The following is a 17,625-nucleotide window of genomic DNA, read 5'->3' on the forward strand; positions in this document are numbered from 1 at the left end:
CATCCTTACCAATGGGGAGCTCCATTCTAGGGCTGGCGACGCAAAAAAGTACATAAACACATACAACAACGAGGTCAAGGCATGAAGTTGTTAGGACTGCTTAGCTGGTGTCCTCAGCGGAGTTCCCTGAGGGAAATGGCATTTGAAGCAAGGCCTGAAAGATGAGCAAGAGTCCCCACAGGAAGATAGATACAGGAAAAGTGACTCCAGGCAACAGGAGTAGCATTTGGGGAGGATTAAAGCAAGAGAAAAGGACTGGCCTGACCTTGGGGCAGAGAGGAGGCCAATATGACAAGAGCAGGGACTAGCAAACTACTTCTGTAAAAAACCAGATAACAGTGTTTGTTGTATGAAAGGAGAGAAGGTTAGCACTCCCCTTGACAAGGATGGAAGAGGCCCTGGGGCCTGACAACGCGCCTACAGTTAAGGCATTGCTACCTACTTCATGGCATCTAACCACTGTTTTTATATGTATGCATACAGCTGATTCACTCTGTTATACAGGAGCAACTAACGCAACAATGTAAAGCAATTATACTCCAATAAAGATGTCAAAAAAAATACTGTGTTTGTTAGAAGAAAAAGTAAGACGTATTTAGAGTTACGTAAAGCATATTGCATATTTAGTACATATCAGAATAAAATGGAGAAATTTTTTAAAAAGCCAGATAATAAATGTTCTAATCTTTATGGGCTGTGCAGCAGCCCTGTCTCAACTGCTCAACTCCTCTGTAGTTGCAGAGCAAAAGCAGGCATAGACAATACGTACTGTAAATGAATGGGGTGGCTGTGTGCCAATAAAACTTTATTTGCAACAACAGTCAGCAGGCTGAATTTGGTCTTAGTTTGCCAATTCTTGGACAAGAACGTGAGGAGTAATGGTACTGGCACAAAAACAGAAAGATAGATCAATGGAACAGGATAGAAAGCCCAGAGATAAACCCACGCACATATGGTCACCTTATCTTTGATAAAGGTGGCAGGAATGCACAGTGGAGAAAGGACAGCCTCTTCAATAAGTGGTGCTGGGAAAACTGGACAGGTACATGTAAAGTATGAGATTAGATCACTCCCTAATACCATACACAAAAATAAGCTCAAAACGGATTAAAGACCTAAATGTGAGGCCAGAAACTATCAAACTCTTAGAGGAAAACATAGGCAGGACACTCTATGACATAAATCACAGCAAAATCCTTTTTGACCCACCTCCTAGAGAAATGCAAAGAAAAACAAAAATAAACAAATGGGACCTAATGAAACTTCAAAGCTTTTGCACAGCAAAGGAAACCACAAACAAGACCAAAATACAACCCTCAGAATGGGAGAAAATATTTGCAAATGAAGCAACTGACAAAGGATTAATCTCCAAAATATACAAACAGCTCGGTGCAGCTCAATAACAAACAAACAAACAACCCAATCCAAAAATGGGCAGAAGACCTAAATAGACATTTCTCCAAAGAAGATAGATATACAGACTGCCAACAAACATGTGAAAGAACGCTCAAATCATTAATCATTAGAGAAATGCAAATCAGAACTACAATGAGATATCATCTCACACCAGTCAGAATGGCCATCATCAAAAACTCTAGAAACAATAAATGCTGGAGAGGGTGTGGAGAAAAGGGAACACTCTTGCACTGCTGGTGGGAATGTGAATGGGTGCAACAACTATGGAGAACAGTATGGAGGTTCCTTAAAAAACTACAAATAGAACTACCATATGACCCAGCAATCCCACTACTGGGCATATACCCTGAGAAAACCATAATTCAAAAAGAGTCATGTACCAAAATGTTCATTGCAGCTCTATTTACAATAGCCCAGAGATGGAGACAACCTGAGTGCCCATCATCGGATGAATGGATAAAGACGATGTGGCACATATATACAACGGAATATTAGCCATAAAAAGAAACGAAATTGAGCTATTTGTAATGAGGTGGATAGACCTAGAGTCTGTCATACAGAGTGAAGTGGGTCAGAAAGAGAAAGACAAATGCCGTATGTTAACACATATATATATATGGAATTTAAGAAAAAAAATGTCGTGAGGAACCTGGGGTAAGACAGGAATAAAGACACAGACCTACTAGAGAATGGACTTGAGGATATGGCGAGGGGGGAGGGGTGAGCTGTGACGAAGCGAGAGAGGGGCATGGACATATATACTAACAAACCGTAAGGTAGATAGCTAGTGGGAAGCAGCCGCATAGCACAGGGAGATCAGCTCGGTGCTTTCTGACTGCCTGGAGGGGTGGGATAGGGAGGGTGGGAGGGAGGGGGATGCAGGAGGGAAGAGATATGGGAACATATGTATATGTATAGCTGATTCACTTTGTTATAAAGCAGAAACTAACACACCATTGTAAAGCAATTATACTCCAATAAAGATATTAAAAAAAGAAAAAAAAAAAAAGTGAGGAGTAAAAGGTAGTGTGGCCCAACATGAGGACACTGAGGAAGGTGATGGCCAGAGCATGCAGTGTCTCAGATTTAGAGCCCCCATGATAGAATGGGCAGGTAAGTCCTGGTCAGGCCAACCTGGGATGAACTGTTTCCAGTCATTTACCAGCTTTGTGACCTTGGGAAAGTAACAATAGCTTAGCCTCCTTCAATTTTCATATCATCAAGGAGACAGTCATAACTGCCTGGTAGGGCAGTTACTAGGATTAAATGAAACAACATATATGTCTGTTACATTATAGATGCATTAAATATATTCAACAAACCTCGGTTCCCTCTATCCCATGCTAGGCACCTGTTATGACTTGGAATATAAGATGAGGGTAGGATGATTTCAGGGGGCTTGGCTGAAAAGCTTCAGGCAGCAGTGGCCTCTCTTGAGCCTCCCAGGGTTCCCCCAACCCAGGCTTTGGAGAATGGCCCCATAATTCCCTGGAGCATCTTTATAGACAGAAGAAGGGTTCCTTTTTGAACAGTTAACCTTTCATTAACTCTAGAGAAATAACGTGAGAGAAAGTGTTTTACTTAATCGCACCGCACAGATTTAATTTAATTTCTCTTCTTGTGTTAATTTTGTGATTTGGAAAAAATGAATTTCATTTTTAATTAAGGGAGAGCAAAGGGCATTCTACGTTCTGTGTTAGGATGGGGCAAACATTATTGCTTCTCATAAGCAAGAATGAGGAAGAACATCCTACCCCTTAATGTCATTAGAAAAATTACTTCAGTTTCACATTTTGGGGCCTCCTGTGGAATAGCTGGATGAAGTATGAAGGGACTTTAAAATATAAGATGGAGGAAAATTGTCTTTTTTTCAGGTATATATGGGATGTATAATTAATCATAATGTATAACATGTAATTACATGATATTATATAGTGATATAATTATACTATATACCACATAATTATATGTAGTATGTTATAGCAATATAATGTACATTTTAAAAAATTTTATGATTGGACTTCTCAAAGTCGTGTGTGTGTCTGTATGTGCACTCTCGTGAGTGCCTGTGTTTTCAGGATACCCAAGAATCTTTACCTTGCTAAAATGAGAAGTGTCAAAAGATTTTACCATGCTTGCCTAGTGACTTGCTTAAGTAACTACAAGCAGACTCAGGAATTTTATTTCTAATCCCATTTTCTAAATGACTGAGCTGAGGACCGTGAATATATGAGAAGTAAGAGTAGAAAACTGCTACCAGCAGGAGAGGAAAAACCCTTGACTCCCCTGGTTTCCAACAGATTAGACGGTTGCAACAAGGGATTCAACTCTCCACATTGCACATCCTGCTATGGTCCTTAGAATTTTCTCTTACTGAGAGCTAGGTTAGGACAAAACCTGGGACTGTGCATGCAAGGAGAAGAGACATATGTAGAAAAGAATCTGAGCAATTATGTACTGAAATCCAACCAAACACTGACTTTTAAAAAACTGAATAATTAGAAAAAAAAAAACCACATATGTGCACATAAGTTTATTCAACACATTCTGCGGTTAATGTCTGCTCTATTTTGTGCCTCAAAGCCAGTGACTATAATGTAATGTTCACACATCTCACTTGGAGTTCTTTTTGGAAATGAAGATTCAGGGCCCTATGCTCCAAGATTCCAATTTAGTACATCAGAGGCAAAACCCTGGAATCTGAATCGTTATTAAGTATCTTGAGTGAGTTTTGTAAAGGTGAGCCATGTGCCATGCTTTGAGAACCCCTAAAAGTAATGAGTTGGCTCTTGGAAAATGGCCAGCTTTGTTAAAGCCAACTTATTTACAGTATTTCTCTCTCTCTTTTCCCTAATGATCAGAACATTGCAATATATACCTATGTATGCCAACCTGCAAATTTTCGAGTTAGGCCTAAGTCATTTTTCTCACAAACTCAGAGGATCTTTTTTAGAGTTAATTGGCCAAGGAGGAGGAGAGTCCAAATGGCTGCTTTGATGTAACTGCCACCCACTGTTGGTTCTATCCACCTCTGAGCAGGTGTAGAAGTCATGAATCATCCCTCCTGATTACTTCTGGCATTTTGCATCATTTTAGAGCCAAACTGTTTTGTGAAAAATTTAACTTGTCATGCTGTCAGAAAGCTTTCAGGAAGATATTCGACATTTACACATTTTTTTCAAGTCAATAATCTAGGAGACTCTACACTTATTTCTTCAGCTATTTCAAACATGCTTGTCTTGGAAGGAAACAATTTTCAATGCAGATTAAGCAAATACCTACACAAATAATCTCGGAAAACCTGGTCTTCAAATGTAATAGTTATGTGAGTGCTACAGATTTTTTTCTATCATCTTGTCTATCATCATGAACTAATAACTAGTTTAAGAGACTATATTCTTGCTAGAGATATAAAAAGAATTATTTTCATTTCTCTATAGAAAATGCTCATGCTAGGGACTATACACATATGTTGTTGACTACAGAAAAAGAAAATGCATTTCATAAAAAATTCTAGGATGAGGATGGAAAGAATAATACTAAAAGCCTCATTTATTGCAGTGGTTTTACAATGACCATTCCTGGGAACTGAGCACTGTTATCGATGCCCTGTATGTATTAGCTCATTTAATCCTTGACAGGCCTCAGTATAATCATTTATGAAGGTGGAAACTGAGGCTTAGAATGTTAACTAACATTCTCCAGACTACACAGGTAGAGCCCACCTCCCAAATTCACTCTGTTATAATACTAAACTGACTCCATACTTGCTTCTGCCTGGCTTCCTTCCTTACAAGCAAACTTACGTTGGACTACTTAATTCAACCTCACTGAACTACTACTTCCATCTCCAAGGAAATGAACACAATAAACAACTTTAATGGGCTTTTAAAAGAGTGAATGACAAGATTCGATTGAAGTGTTTCATGAAGTTCTATGTACATCTAGAGTATTAAGAACAATGCCAAAATAAATCTGATATTGTCACATTAATATGGGAGCATCCAGTGTCAATTCCTGCTTTCAGTCTGTTTATCCACTTGACATTCAACCACAGCTGCACAAAACCTGGCTTAATTGGAGGTGCCTGGTAGCGCAGGCAGTGGGGATTCTCAAAGGTCAAGGACATGATCCCAAGCTGGTCATCGATATAACTTGCCTAGACAGCTAGAGTCAACCTTCCTTGCCTCTTCTTCCCCCCAGAGTATTTGTTTAACATTTGTACGCAAGTATTTATGACCAAATTTACAGTTGCAAGTAAGAGCAGGGACAAGGGTCATATTTACACGGTGTCAAGAAACTTAATTCTGACTGTAACTGAAATTTTTCATAGGAACAAAGCAGATGAAGCTGATCTTTAGAGTCAAAGAGAGATTAGATTAAAAAGAGGCTGTGTCTCTAATTTCCCAGAGGTGCAGAATTGCTGTGCTCCGTATGGAGTCTTCTGCATTTTCTGTTGCTGTTGTTTATGTTTGTTTCCATTCTGAGCATTGTCCTGTACATTGGGGCGAGCTCAGGCATTCAGAATACAAGATTTATTTCTCTTTTTGCCAAGTGCGAAGTTTGTTTACAAGAAAGTAATTATTTTCTAAAAGCATTATAGTGAGCAATTAGAACTGTGGTCAAATAGCCAGGGGTGTGGACTTCACACACACCAACCTGTGAAGGCTTCTTTTTGTGATTATTGACCTGAACGCAGTGTAAAAGAGAGTGTTTGAACCTATTCTTTCTTGGGTCTTGGTGGGATGCTAGATAAGGAGAGGCCTGGGTAGAGGGGAAAGAGCACTCATTGATCGCTTATTAAGTCTTAGGAACTGTGCCCGTCAGCTATGGGTATTTTTTTATTCCTCCACTGACCTTTATTTTTTTTAATTTAATTAATTTTTATTGGAATACAGTTGCTTTACAATGTTGTGTTAGTTTCTGCTGTACAGCAAAGTGTATCAGTTATACATATACATATACATATATCCACTCTTTTTTAGATTTCCTTCCCATTTAGGTCACCACAGAGCATTGAGTAGGGTTCCCTGTGCTATACAGTAGGTTCTCATTAGTTATCTGTTTTATACATAGTGGTGTATATATGTCAGTCCTAATTCCCAATACATCCTACACTCTCTCCTTCCCCCCCCTTGGTAACCATAAGTTTGTTTTCTACATCTGTGACTCGATTTCTGCTTTGCAAATAAGTTTATCTGTACCATTGTTTTAGATTCCACATATGAGATATTATATGATATTTGTCTTTCTCTTTCTGACTTACTTCACTCTGTATGAATTTCTAGGTCCATCCATGTTGCTGCAAATGGCATTATTTCATTCCTTTTTATGGCTGAGTAATATCCCATTGTGTACATGTACCAAATCTTCCTTACCCACTCCTCTGGAGATGGACATGTAGGTTGCTTCCATGTCCTGGTTATTGTGAACAGTGCTGCAATGAACATCGGGGTGCATGCCTCCTCTCAAATTATGGTTTTGTCTGGATATATGCCCAGGAATGGGATTGCTGGGTCATATGGTAGCTCTATTTTTAGTTTTTTAAGGAACCTCCATACTGTTCTCCACAGTGGCTGTAACAATTTACATTCCCACCAACAGTGCAGGAGGTTTCCCTTTTCTCCACACCCTCTCCAGCATTTATTGTTTGTGGATTTTTTGATGATGGCCACTCTGACCAGTGTGAGGTGACAGCTATGGGTATTGATGACAATAATAACTACACATCAGCAATAACCACATCAAGCATTACTGTGCACTAATACATGCCAGTTTCTATGCATTATCTCTAATTCTCCCAGCAGCCCCATGGGATGAGTATTCTTTTTATCTCCACTTTACAAATGAAGAGAAGGGACTGTGACCCAGAGAAGCCGATAAATTTGTCCAAGTCTAGGAAATTGGCAGAGCTGTGATTTGAACCTGAATCAGCCTGCTTCCTATTCCAGAAGCCTGCCAGGGAGAAGGATTCAGTAAAAACAGTATAACTGAAAGGCATTTAACCAGGAATAGTAGCAGATTAATTAATTGATCAATCAATTACAAATTTTCATATCACAATGTAATTGCTGTTTAATGTGCTTTAATTAAAAAAAAGAAAGGAAAAAAAAAGACTTTCTGGGGATGTCAGCAGGGGTCAGGTAAGACCGTCTCAGTCTCTTTTAACTTTGTAATGGTGGGTATCTGCTGTTTTGAGGGTCTACTGTTCATCATCCTCTTTGTAACAGCACCCTGAAACTTTGGGGGGACCACTCTTCCACTTTCAATCCCCATGATTTGGATGGACCCCTAGGTCTGGCTAATCAGTGTGATTTCACCTCTCTGACCAATGTGATGAGTCCAGGGGTGGGCACATGATCCAAGTCATCCAATCTCAGAGAATCCTGGGCCTTATGCTAATACTTTGGGAAGTGTGTTATCTGTTTTGCTCTGGACTGGCTAGGCGCCTCCACTTTGAACCTGAAACTAATGCCAACAAAGTGAGGAGAGATGGAGAGAAATGTATTTGTGATGATAGGATTTCTGCCTCTAACCAAGTCCAGTCTTAGAGCAGTCTTACCTGCGGCCTCTAAAATTACTTAGGTAGTTGATTCCCCTTTTTGGCTTTAGCCAGGTTGGGCTGGGTTTTTCTGTCTCTTATAATTGGATGTGTCTGGTTTATTACTGCATCTACCCCATCTAAAGTGGGAGGGGTGTTGGGGACACAAAATGAGCTGTGGACTTCCAATCTGCGTACCTATGTTTGACTCTGTGCTCCATCACTTATTAGCTATGTGACCTTCAGCTAGTACCTTAATCACTCACAATGTCCGTTTTGATTTCTATAAAACATGGACATAAAAATCCATTTCTCTGATGCTGAAGGTAATGGAAGGACCACATTATTACATGAAAGAACTCTGCAAAGAACTGCATGGATGGAAGGATTCTTATCTCCAATCTAAGCCAACTAGGACTGTAAGATATTGTGTTTCTCAATCCAAGCATTTTCTTTAATTGAGGTGCTGAAGTATTGCTGGCCACTTTAAGTGCTATAATTTGGCCCTAGACTTTCAAGGGAAATAAGAGAACCATAATGATGTTTATCTTACTCTGAGGTAAACCAACATTTCCTGTTTTCATTATTTGATTTACCAGAAGTGTACCATTTATTTGCACATGCAATTAGGAAACTTAAAAACCAAGTCTCAAAATTGTGCTCTATTAAAATGAATGTCAACCTTTATGTAGAGGAAGGAAGACCAAGAAAAGTTTTCTTAGTCACTGATGAGTAATTAATTATGTTACAACTCATTTTGAGAAATGGCACCTGTGTGGTTTTGAAACAATATAAAAATAACACACAATCTGGATTGAAATTAAGGTGTGGCAGATCAACTTAAGTATTTCTCACATACCAAAAAAAAAAAAATACTGCCACTCGTTAAATTCTTCTCTTTTGAAAGGAGAATAGGGTACGTTTCCTTGATAGACAACTATTCAGCTTACTAACTGGAGAAACGCTGTGGACAATGCTTGTCAGAGTTCATCTGAAACTTTAACACCCACTCAAAAGTATATATAGATTAAAGAATGCAAGGGACATCCCTGGCGGTCCAGTGGTTAAGACTCTGAGCTTCCATTGCGGGGGGTGCAGGTTCGATCCCTGGTCGGGGAACTAAGATCCCACATGCCGCATGGCACGGCCAAAAAAAAAAAAAAAAGGAATGCAAGTCCTAATAAAATGGGCTACCCATAGTAGATATGTATGTGTAGTTGTTAACTAGTATGTTTCAAAGTAGATTTATATATTTCAGCCCCTGTCCACTTATTCCCCAAAGCAGATTTGCCATCTGAAGTGCATTTGGGGCTGTACTAATTGCACAGACACAGATGTACAACCTCTCACATCAGCTTAGTTCCCCCCACTTACCCCCTGCTATGAAATCGATGTTTGTGTCCTCTCAGAATTCATATGTTGAAATCCTAAACCCCAATCTGATGGCATTTGGTGGTGAGGCCGTTGGGAAGTAATTAGGTCATGAGGGCAGAACCCTGAAGAACGGGGGCACTGCCCTTATAAGAAAAGACTCCCGAGCTTCTGCTCTCTGCTCTGTGCCAGGTGAGGATATAATGAAGAGGTGGCCATCTTCAAGCCAGGAAATGGGCCGTCACCAGATACCTCATCTGCTGCTCCCTTGATCTTAGACTTCCTAGCCTCCATGTATTAGGCAGGGCTCACCAGAGGAACAAAACCAATAGGATGTATATGGATATATTTAAGAGGAGGTTTATGATAGGAATTGGTTCATTTAGTTACGGAAGCTGAGCAGTCCCACCGTCTGCTGTCTGTAAGCTAGAGAACCAGGAAAGCCGATGGTATAATTCAGTCCAAATCCAAAGGCCTGAGAATCAGTGCAGATGCTATAAATCCTAGTCTGGGCCTGAAAACCTATCAACCAGGAGTGCCAATGCCTGAGGGCAGGAGAAGAAGGATGTCTCAGTTCAAGGAGAGAGAGTGAAATTGCCCTTCCTCCACCTTTTTAATTCTATTTGGGATTTCAATGGATTGAGTGATGTCCACCTGCGACAGTGAGGGTGATGCTGTTTATTCAGTCTGTTGATTCAAATGCTAATAATCTCTTCCAGAAACACCCTAGTAGGCACCGGGACAATGTTTCACTAGCCATCTGGGCATCCCTTATCTCAGTCAAATATTATATACTGTTAATCTTTCTCCCAGTCTTCTCCAAAGGGACCCACTTTCGTTTTTTTTTTTTTAAACCAGGATAACAGTGCATTGGGGGAAAGGAAATAATCAAACATTTTGTGGACTAGGCTTTTGGTTTTTATAGATTGAGTTAAAATTCTGGCTCTGTCACATATTAGCTACATGATCTTGAACAATTTACTTAGTCTCAGCCTTAATTATCACAAGTATAAAATGTATTTGTAGTATCTACTCCATGGTAGGCTTAAATGACATAAGCATGGAAAGCATTTAGGACATTGTCTAGCACAAAATAAGTATACACACATACACAGGCACACACACAATATTAGCTCGCTCTTTTGTTCTACGATTATTTCCAGAAAATTAGAAAGGTATAAAAAAAGTGTGAGAAAAAAATAACTCAGAATTCCATATCCAGAGATTTCCAACACATAATATTCTGCTCTTAGTAAGATATAAAATAATATTGATTTTGAAAAATTAACAAAACTGGGATCATAGTGAAGAGCACGTTCATAGCATATCCACTGTATCATGAACATTTTCCCATTTTGGAACTGTTTCTTTGAAGCATGCTTCTATTTGGCTACACGCATTTTCATCACAGCCATATACAAAAATAAATGATTTAAAGAAAAATGGGTTTCCTATGGAATAAATGTTTATTTTTAAAATAGCTGTTTAAAAGATAATATCCAACCCCTCACTGAGAGAGGATCATTATTCACCTTTTTATAAACAGCTTCCATTTTTTTCTGAGTACACATATATTTGCATTTTTTAAGAAAAACGTTATCAGAATATGCATTCTATTTTGCAATCTTTCTTTTTCCAAGATTACACCTTGTCCCTCTTTTCATTTAACTAATCATACTTCTATAACACTACTTTTTATAACTGTACAGTGTTCCCTTGTGTGCCTATACTGTAATTTACTCTAAAAAGTTATCTGTAATTGAAGATTTAGGCAATGGAGCATAGCGATTAAAAGAGAGGCTTTGGAATCAGAGAAACCAGTCTTCAAATCCCAGATCCATTACTTGCATTTTGGTACCATGTACAGATTCCTACCTCTTCTGTAAATGAATCATAGTTTCGTCTGCTGTAAAAAATTAGACTCTGGGCTAATTATTTCTACCTCATAGACTTGTTCTGAAAGTTAAAAGAGAAACGGTATGAAAAGCACTTAGCATAGTGAATGACATGTTAAGTGCAGTTTACATGTGTTGTTATTATTCATTTACTATTATTATCATTATTATTATTTCTGGTTTACAATGTGTGGGTATGAGAGGATAAAAGAACACAACACATATGGGAAAGAAATGCTTTTCTGCTGGGGGAAATTAATGGCTAACATGATAAAGTGTCTACTGTGTCCCACATACAGTTGTAAGTTCTCTGCATATTAACTCATTCTATCTTCATAAAAAGCACACTATCATTAACCTCATTTTACAGATGAGAAAACTGAGGCATGGTGACCTTAAGTAAAATGTCCCACCTATCCGTGGCAGAATTATGATTCGAGCCAACTTGATCTGTCTTTGGAGCCCATGTTCTTAACGACTAGTTTCTGTTAGCTTTCTAAACAAAATTTTCAGTAATGATTATTTCCCAAACCTGAACCTGGCCTGGTCTAGTAGGTTGATTCCACTTTGGCCCCTAAATTTTTGCCAGTGTTGGTATAAAACCATATTATACCAAAAAAAAAAAAAAAAAAAAAAAAAAAAAAAAAGGAAATTGGAAAGGACAACAGGAGCAAATAAAATTGAATTTTGATTACAACCACATTTATATCTGTTCAACATACTGGCTGTGCATATACTAATACCTTTAATCCTCACAAGGACCAGATAAAGTTTTTGCTATTATTTTCTCTAATAGATGAAGAAACTGAGGATGGGAGAGGCTGAATAACTTTCTCAAACCAGAAGAGCCAATGGAAATGGAGCTGTGGTTTGAACCAGGACTTAGAAGGACACCGACACTCACCTTTAATTGCTACCCTGCACTGATTCCCTGCTAAGTAGTATATGGCGACTACAGGATTGGTACAACTAGAATGTGGAAAGCCTTGAATGCCAACTAAGGAATGAAAACATTTTCTCCATAGTCAGTGATTCTTCACATGGCCAAGAAGCTTTCTCAACAGGCTGAAATAGTTTCAGAACAGAAGTGGTGATATGTAGCCACCATTCATTTATTTAGTCAACGGATATGTTTTGAGTACCTACAATGTGCAAAATACTGGCTGTAAGAAGAAAGAAAATGGACAGGGTCCCTGAAGGCAGGCAGCGTGTATTCCAGGGAGGGAAGCTCCCCTAGATATTAGAGTTCAGCCAGGTGTAATTTGCAGAATTTAATATGCTGTGTAATGAGTACATTCGCTTTATTTTAGGAAGTGCGAACAAAACTGAGAACTCAAAGAGGACGGTTGATGCCAATGGCTGACAGATTCCCACAAATGAACTGACATACTAGAGATGAGCAAGCCATTTAGTGTATGTTTTAAATATTCCCTTCCTGTCAAATTCCTGCTGCTGTGCCTCCAATATCATACATAGCAGAAGAAAACAGAAAGAAATGAACACAGAAATATTAGTTTTGCAGCTTGGGCTCCACAAGGCATCAGAAAACATTCTCATTTCCCCACCAGCAATGACATTCACACATCTGGGTCCGCAGGAAGCATTCATCAACAATTTGTCAGGGCCTTATTTGATGTTTAATAACCACCAAATAATTTACTTCTGGAAGAAAGGGAAAGATTTAACTCCAAAATATATTTTAGCAATAATTTCTAAACACCACCAAAACACAAAGTCACCTTGGAAAGTTACAGTCTCTGTCTTATTTTATTTTTAATAGACTCCTAGAAATATAAAATCATGCCAAATTTGTGGGTTTTCATGTTAGAAACTTCCAGAATGTCTCTCACTGGAGCATCGTTAGCAAACAGAAGAAATTTATGAGAACACAGGACAAGTCACTGGAAGGTCACACCTATTAATTTAAATTCTACTGCAAAACCTACACATATACCAAGACTGGGGGCAATTGGGAGAATTTATTAGTATTGATGGAAAATGAGTTGCACATGGACTTTTCCATACATCTTAGCTGACTAGTTCACCATTTAGAAGATTCCTCCGCAGGCGCTGATGACGAGATACTATTTGTGTCGCTCAGAAGTACTGAGAGAGAAGCTTGGACCTCAGTAAACACACAATATCTGCTTCCCAGGAAAAGTTCTTAACGAGAGAAGAAGGAATGCATTTATTCCTCTGCACATAGTTTAATATTTTCTATATTCCGTTGGGAGTCAATCATTATTTTCATTTGAGAGCAACTTCAGTTTTCATGATGATAGACCGGAAAAAGAGTGCCCTAAACAGCAGAGGGGAGACTGCCTATAGAAGGAGGAGGGAGCAACTTAACTTGCCTTGGCCTAGAATTCATGGAGCGTGGAGTTCCCACATTCACTTTCTGTAGTGGACACACAAGGGCAGGAAGTGGTAGCTAAGGTGCTCGATTGAAGGAATGGTCCCTGTTCTTCTCTGCTCCATGCACTTGCCCCCTTGCTGTTGTTTAATCCTTATATTTTAACTCTGAGCTCTACTTGCTTTGGCCAATAGCCCTTGGGAAGTGTCAACATGGCAGTTCTGATCTTTGCACGTTTCTGCTTTTCCTCGTGGGCCTCTGATACTGCCACAAGAGGCATGTGTCCGGCGAGATCACTCATCCAAGAAGGATGAGACACATGTGGAAAAGAGTCAGTCACCCAGCCTGGTCCACTCTGGGTGGCAGCCTGTCCCCTGCTGCCCAGCCAAGCCCAGCCTAGAGTAACCATGCCCCAGTGGACTTAAGTCTTACCCACGAGAATAAATTATTTTTGTTCTAAGGCAATGAATTCAGTTGTGTGTGTGTGTGTGTGTGTGTGTGTAGCATTTTTCTACAACTGATAACTGATACAGTTTTAATTCATAATTCCCTTCATTCATGTTTCCACTTGGGGGCAAGGGAGAAACATATTTACACTCTGAGAACCTTAAAGGAGGAATTAGGGAGAATTTTCTTTCATCAAGGCAATAAATTAACCTACAAAACACGGAAAAGTAACAATGACATGATGAAAATTATGATGATTCTCTTCCCTCACTGTTAGGGTGATTTTCATGATTCTTTGCTGGGTTGGAATAAATCCCAAACCCTTCTCTGGGAATCGTTGACTATCCGTGGGAGTTAAGGCCAGGCCAAAGTGAGTAGATGTGATTAATCAAAAGTTTCTGGCCAGATAAAGCTTCAGTTTCTGTTCTGCCTGTAAAATTCCTGCTGCTGGGCCATGAGGTGTCCAAGGGCGGGGCTGTGATCTCTGCCTGCTGTGCAGCCAGCAAGGGTTTTTATTTAAATTAAATTTTAATTAAAAAAAAAAGTTTCTTCCTAACATATGTGATCTCATTCTCACAACTGTGGGTGAATGAAAGCCGAGGTGGCCTGAAGGTATTGCCAGGCAACTTTTTCCTAATCATTTTTAAAAGTATTGACAGCAGTGCAAGGGCCTTTCTCCCCACTACACTCAAATTAATCGTAGATGCGTTGACATGTCTGTATGGGCAACGGTTACATCCTGATGACTTGAAGGTTCCTCAGCTGTTTCATTTTTGGCAGCTGAATAAAGAATGACACAGCGTGATGAATATTTTATAGAGGGGACATGGCAGCTGTGGAACATGAATGGCTGCTTGGCTTTTACTGTAGCGAGCAGTGTCATGTCAGACTGTCCCTTGTTTTAGCTGACACGTTCAGCGTTCAGAGGTGAATGGGTCTGATTGTCTAACAGAGAAATAAGAGTTTTTATGGCCATCTGAAGACATTTGATCCAATAAGGTGAGTGAGGAATTAAAAGATTCGATTAAAAAGTAATTAAGAGGGACTTCCCTGGCAGTCCAGTGGTTAAAGACTTAGCCTTCCAGTACAGGGGGTGCAGGTTCAGTCCCTGGTTGGGGAGCTAAGAGCCCACGTGCCTTGTGGCCAAAAAACCAAAACATAAAACGGAAGCAATATTGTAACAAATTCAATAAAGACTTTAAAAAATGGTCCATATTTTAAAAAATGTAATTAAGAAATGGCCATCCTAACGAGTCCCTTTAAAGGGAGGCGAGTCAGCTGTCGTTGCATTAGATCAAATTATATGTTGCAGGTCCTGATGGGAGGAAATCTCTCTCCTTCAATAGAAGGGAAATAATTGTTAGGAGCTGATGTAAAGTATATTGTTTGGAGGGTTTGTGTTTTTAAAAGTGGTTTTAAATTTTTCCTCATTCAGCGCCTGTGGGAAAATACAGGCGTCCTGGAAGTTTCTTCAGATATATCATTGATGAATATTCTGCATCAACATTATCAAATGAGTTAGCATTGGATGCAATGAATGTTGCACCAGAGTCCAAGTAACCAGGATTCAGCTTGACTCTCCCCTAATTTTCTTCAGCTGTTGAATGGATTTGGGTAAGTAGCTGACAGGCTCCTAGATCTTGCATCCAAGGGATATATGTTCCAAAGCTGAGTCCACAGACCAGCAGCAGCATCTGGGTGTTAGTTAAAAATACAGCATCTTGGGCTTCCCTGGTGGCGCAGTGGTTGCGAGTCCGCCTGCTGATGCAGGGGACGTGGGTTCGTGCCCCGGTCTGGGAGGATCCCACGTGCCACGGAGTGGCTGGGCCCGTGAGCCATGGCCGCTGAGCCTGCGTGTCTGGAGCCTGTGCTCCATAACGGGAAAGGCCACAACAGTGAGAAGCCCGCATACCGGAAAAAAAAAAAATTACAGCATCTTGGCCCACCCCAGACCTACTGGATCAGAATCTGTATTTTAACAAGCTCTTTAGGTGAACTGAATGCGTATTAAATTTTGGGAAGTGCTACTCTAGACCTGTGGTTCTCAAACTTCAATCTTTTTTGCCTATCACTTTCATGACCTCTTATATAACCATGTACTATCATTTAATTGATATCTTAATTGATTTTTAAAATAAATTTATTTATCTATTTCTGGCTACATTGGGTCTTCGTTGCTGCACGGGCTTTCTCTAGTTCCGGCGAGCGGGGGCTACTCTTAATTGTGGTGCACTGGCTTCTCATCGCAGTGGTTTCTCTTGTTGTGGAGCATGGGCTCTAGGCACACAGGTTTCGGTAGTTGTGGCACGTGGGCTCAGTAGTTGTGGCCTGCAGGCTCAGTAGTTGTGGCACACGGGCTTAGTTGCTCCATGGCATGTGGGATCTTCCCAGACCAGGGATTGAACCCGTGTCCCCTGCATTGGCAGGCGAATTCTTAACCACTGCACCACCAGGGAAGTCCCTTAACTGATTTTTTTTTTTTTTTTGCGGTACGCGGGCCTCTCACTGTTGCGGCCTCTCCCGTTGCAGAGCACAGGCTCCAGATGTGCAGGCTCAGCGGCCATTGCTCACGGGCCCAGCCGCTCCGCGGCATATGGGATCCTCCCAGACCGGGACATGAACCCGCGTTCCCTGCATCGGCAGGCGGACTCTCAACCACTGCACCACCAGGGAAGCCCCCCCTTAACTGATTGTTTAAACCTAAATACATTTATTGAAAACTAAATCGAAGTATCGTTTGCTAGGTGTACTACGTGATCACATAAAAATTTACAATGAAGTAAAACAATAGTATTATCTGACACGGTGGTGAAGACTAAATGTGTTAATAAGTGTAAAGCAGTAGGGGCAATGCCTGTCAAACAGTAAATAAAGGTCCTCATCAGTCATCCCTCTAAATGTCAGTCAGACCCAGTCACTACTTCATCAAACCCCTCATGGCTTCCCATCTCACACACAAGGTGTTGCGGATTCCTCAAAGCCCTTTGTAACCTGGCCTCCAGCATACCATTCTGACCCAGCCTCTTAGGATTCTCCCTTCCGCCCACTGCACTGCAGCCATCTCAGCCTCCTTGTTTTCCCTGAGATAAACCAGACACATGCCTGCCTTTGCACTTGCTTCCCTTTTGCCTGGGACACTCTGGGTCCAGATACCAACTTGACTTGCTCCTTGAGACCTCACCCCTGTCAGTCTCTGCCCACTATTCTTTTTATTTTCCTTTCCATCATTTGATGTTCATGTTTATGTTTTATCATCTTTCTCTCTCTCTCTCTGTACATTAATTTTGTCTCTCTCCACTGCAATATAATCTTCCATTAGAAAGATTTTTTTTCCTTAAAGCTAAATACCCAGCAACTAGAACAGCCCTGACACTTAGTAGGTGCTTAATAAATAATTGCCGAATGGATGAATGAATGAATGTTAAAAACTTATGTTAGTTTAATTGTTTTAGCTAGCTATTGCTGTATAACAAACCACCCCAAAACTTAGTGGTTTAAATCAAAGACAACTTCCTTTGCTCAGGCCTATGCAATTGAGCAGGGCTTGGAAAGGAACACTTGTCTGTGTCACTTGTTGCCAGCTCACAGGCTGGGGCAGAAAT

The 17,625-nt window shown here is 40.2% G+C and overlaps 1 non-coding gene across 1 annotated transcript; it reads left to right on the forward strand.

Annotated features, from left to right (window-relative positions):
* Positions 1 to 342: 342 nt before the first annotated feature.
* LOC116741049 lies at positions 343 to 468 on the forward strand. The gene has a single exon (XR_004346025.1). It is a non-coding gene; the product is annotated as a U6atac minor spliceosomal RNA (small nuclear RNA).
* The last annotated feature ends 17,157 nt before the right edge of the window (positions 469 to 17,625 follow it).

This window comes from Phocoena sinus, chromosome 15 (genome assembly GCF_008692025.1).
Source record: "Phocoena sinus isolate mPhoSin1 chromosome 15, mPhoSin1.pri, whole genome shotgun sequence".
NCBI lineage: Eukaryota > Metazoa > Chordata > Mammalia > Artiodactyla > Phocoenidae > Phocoena > Phocoena sinus.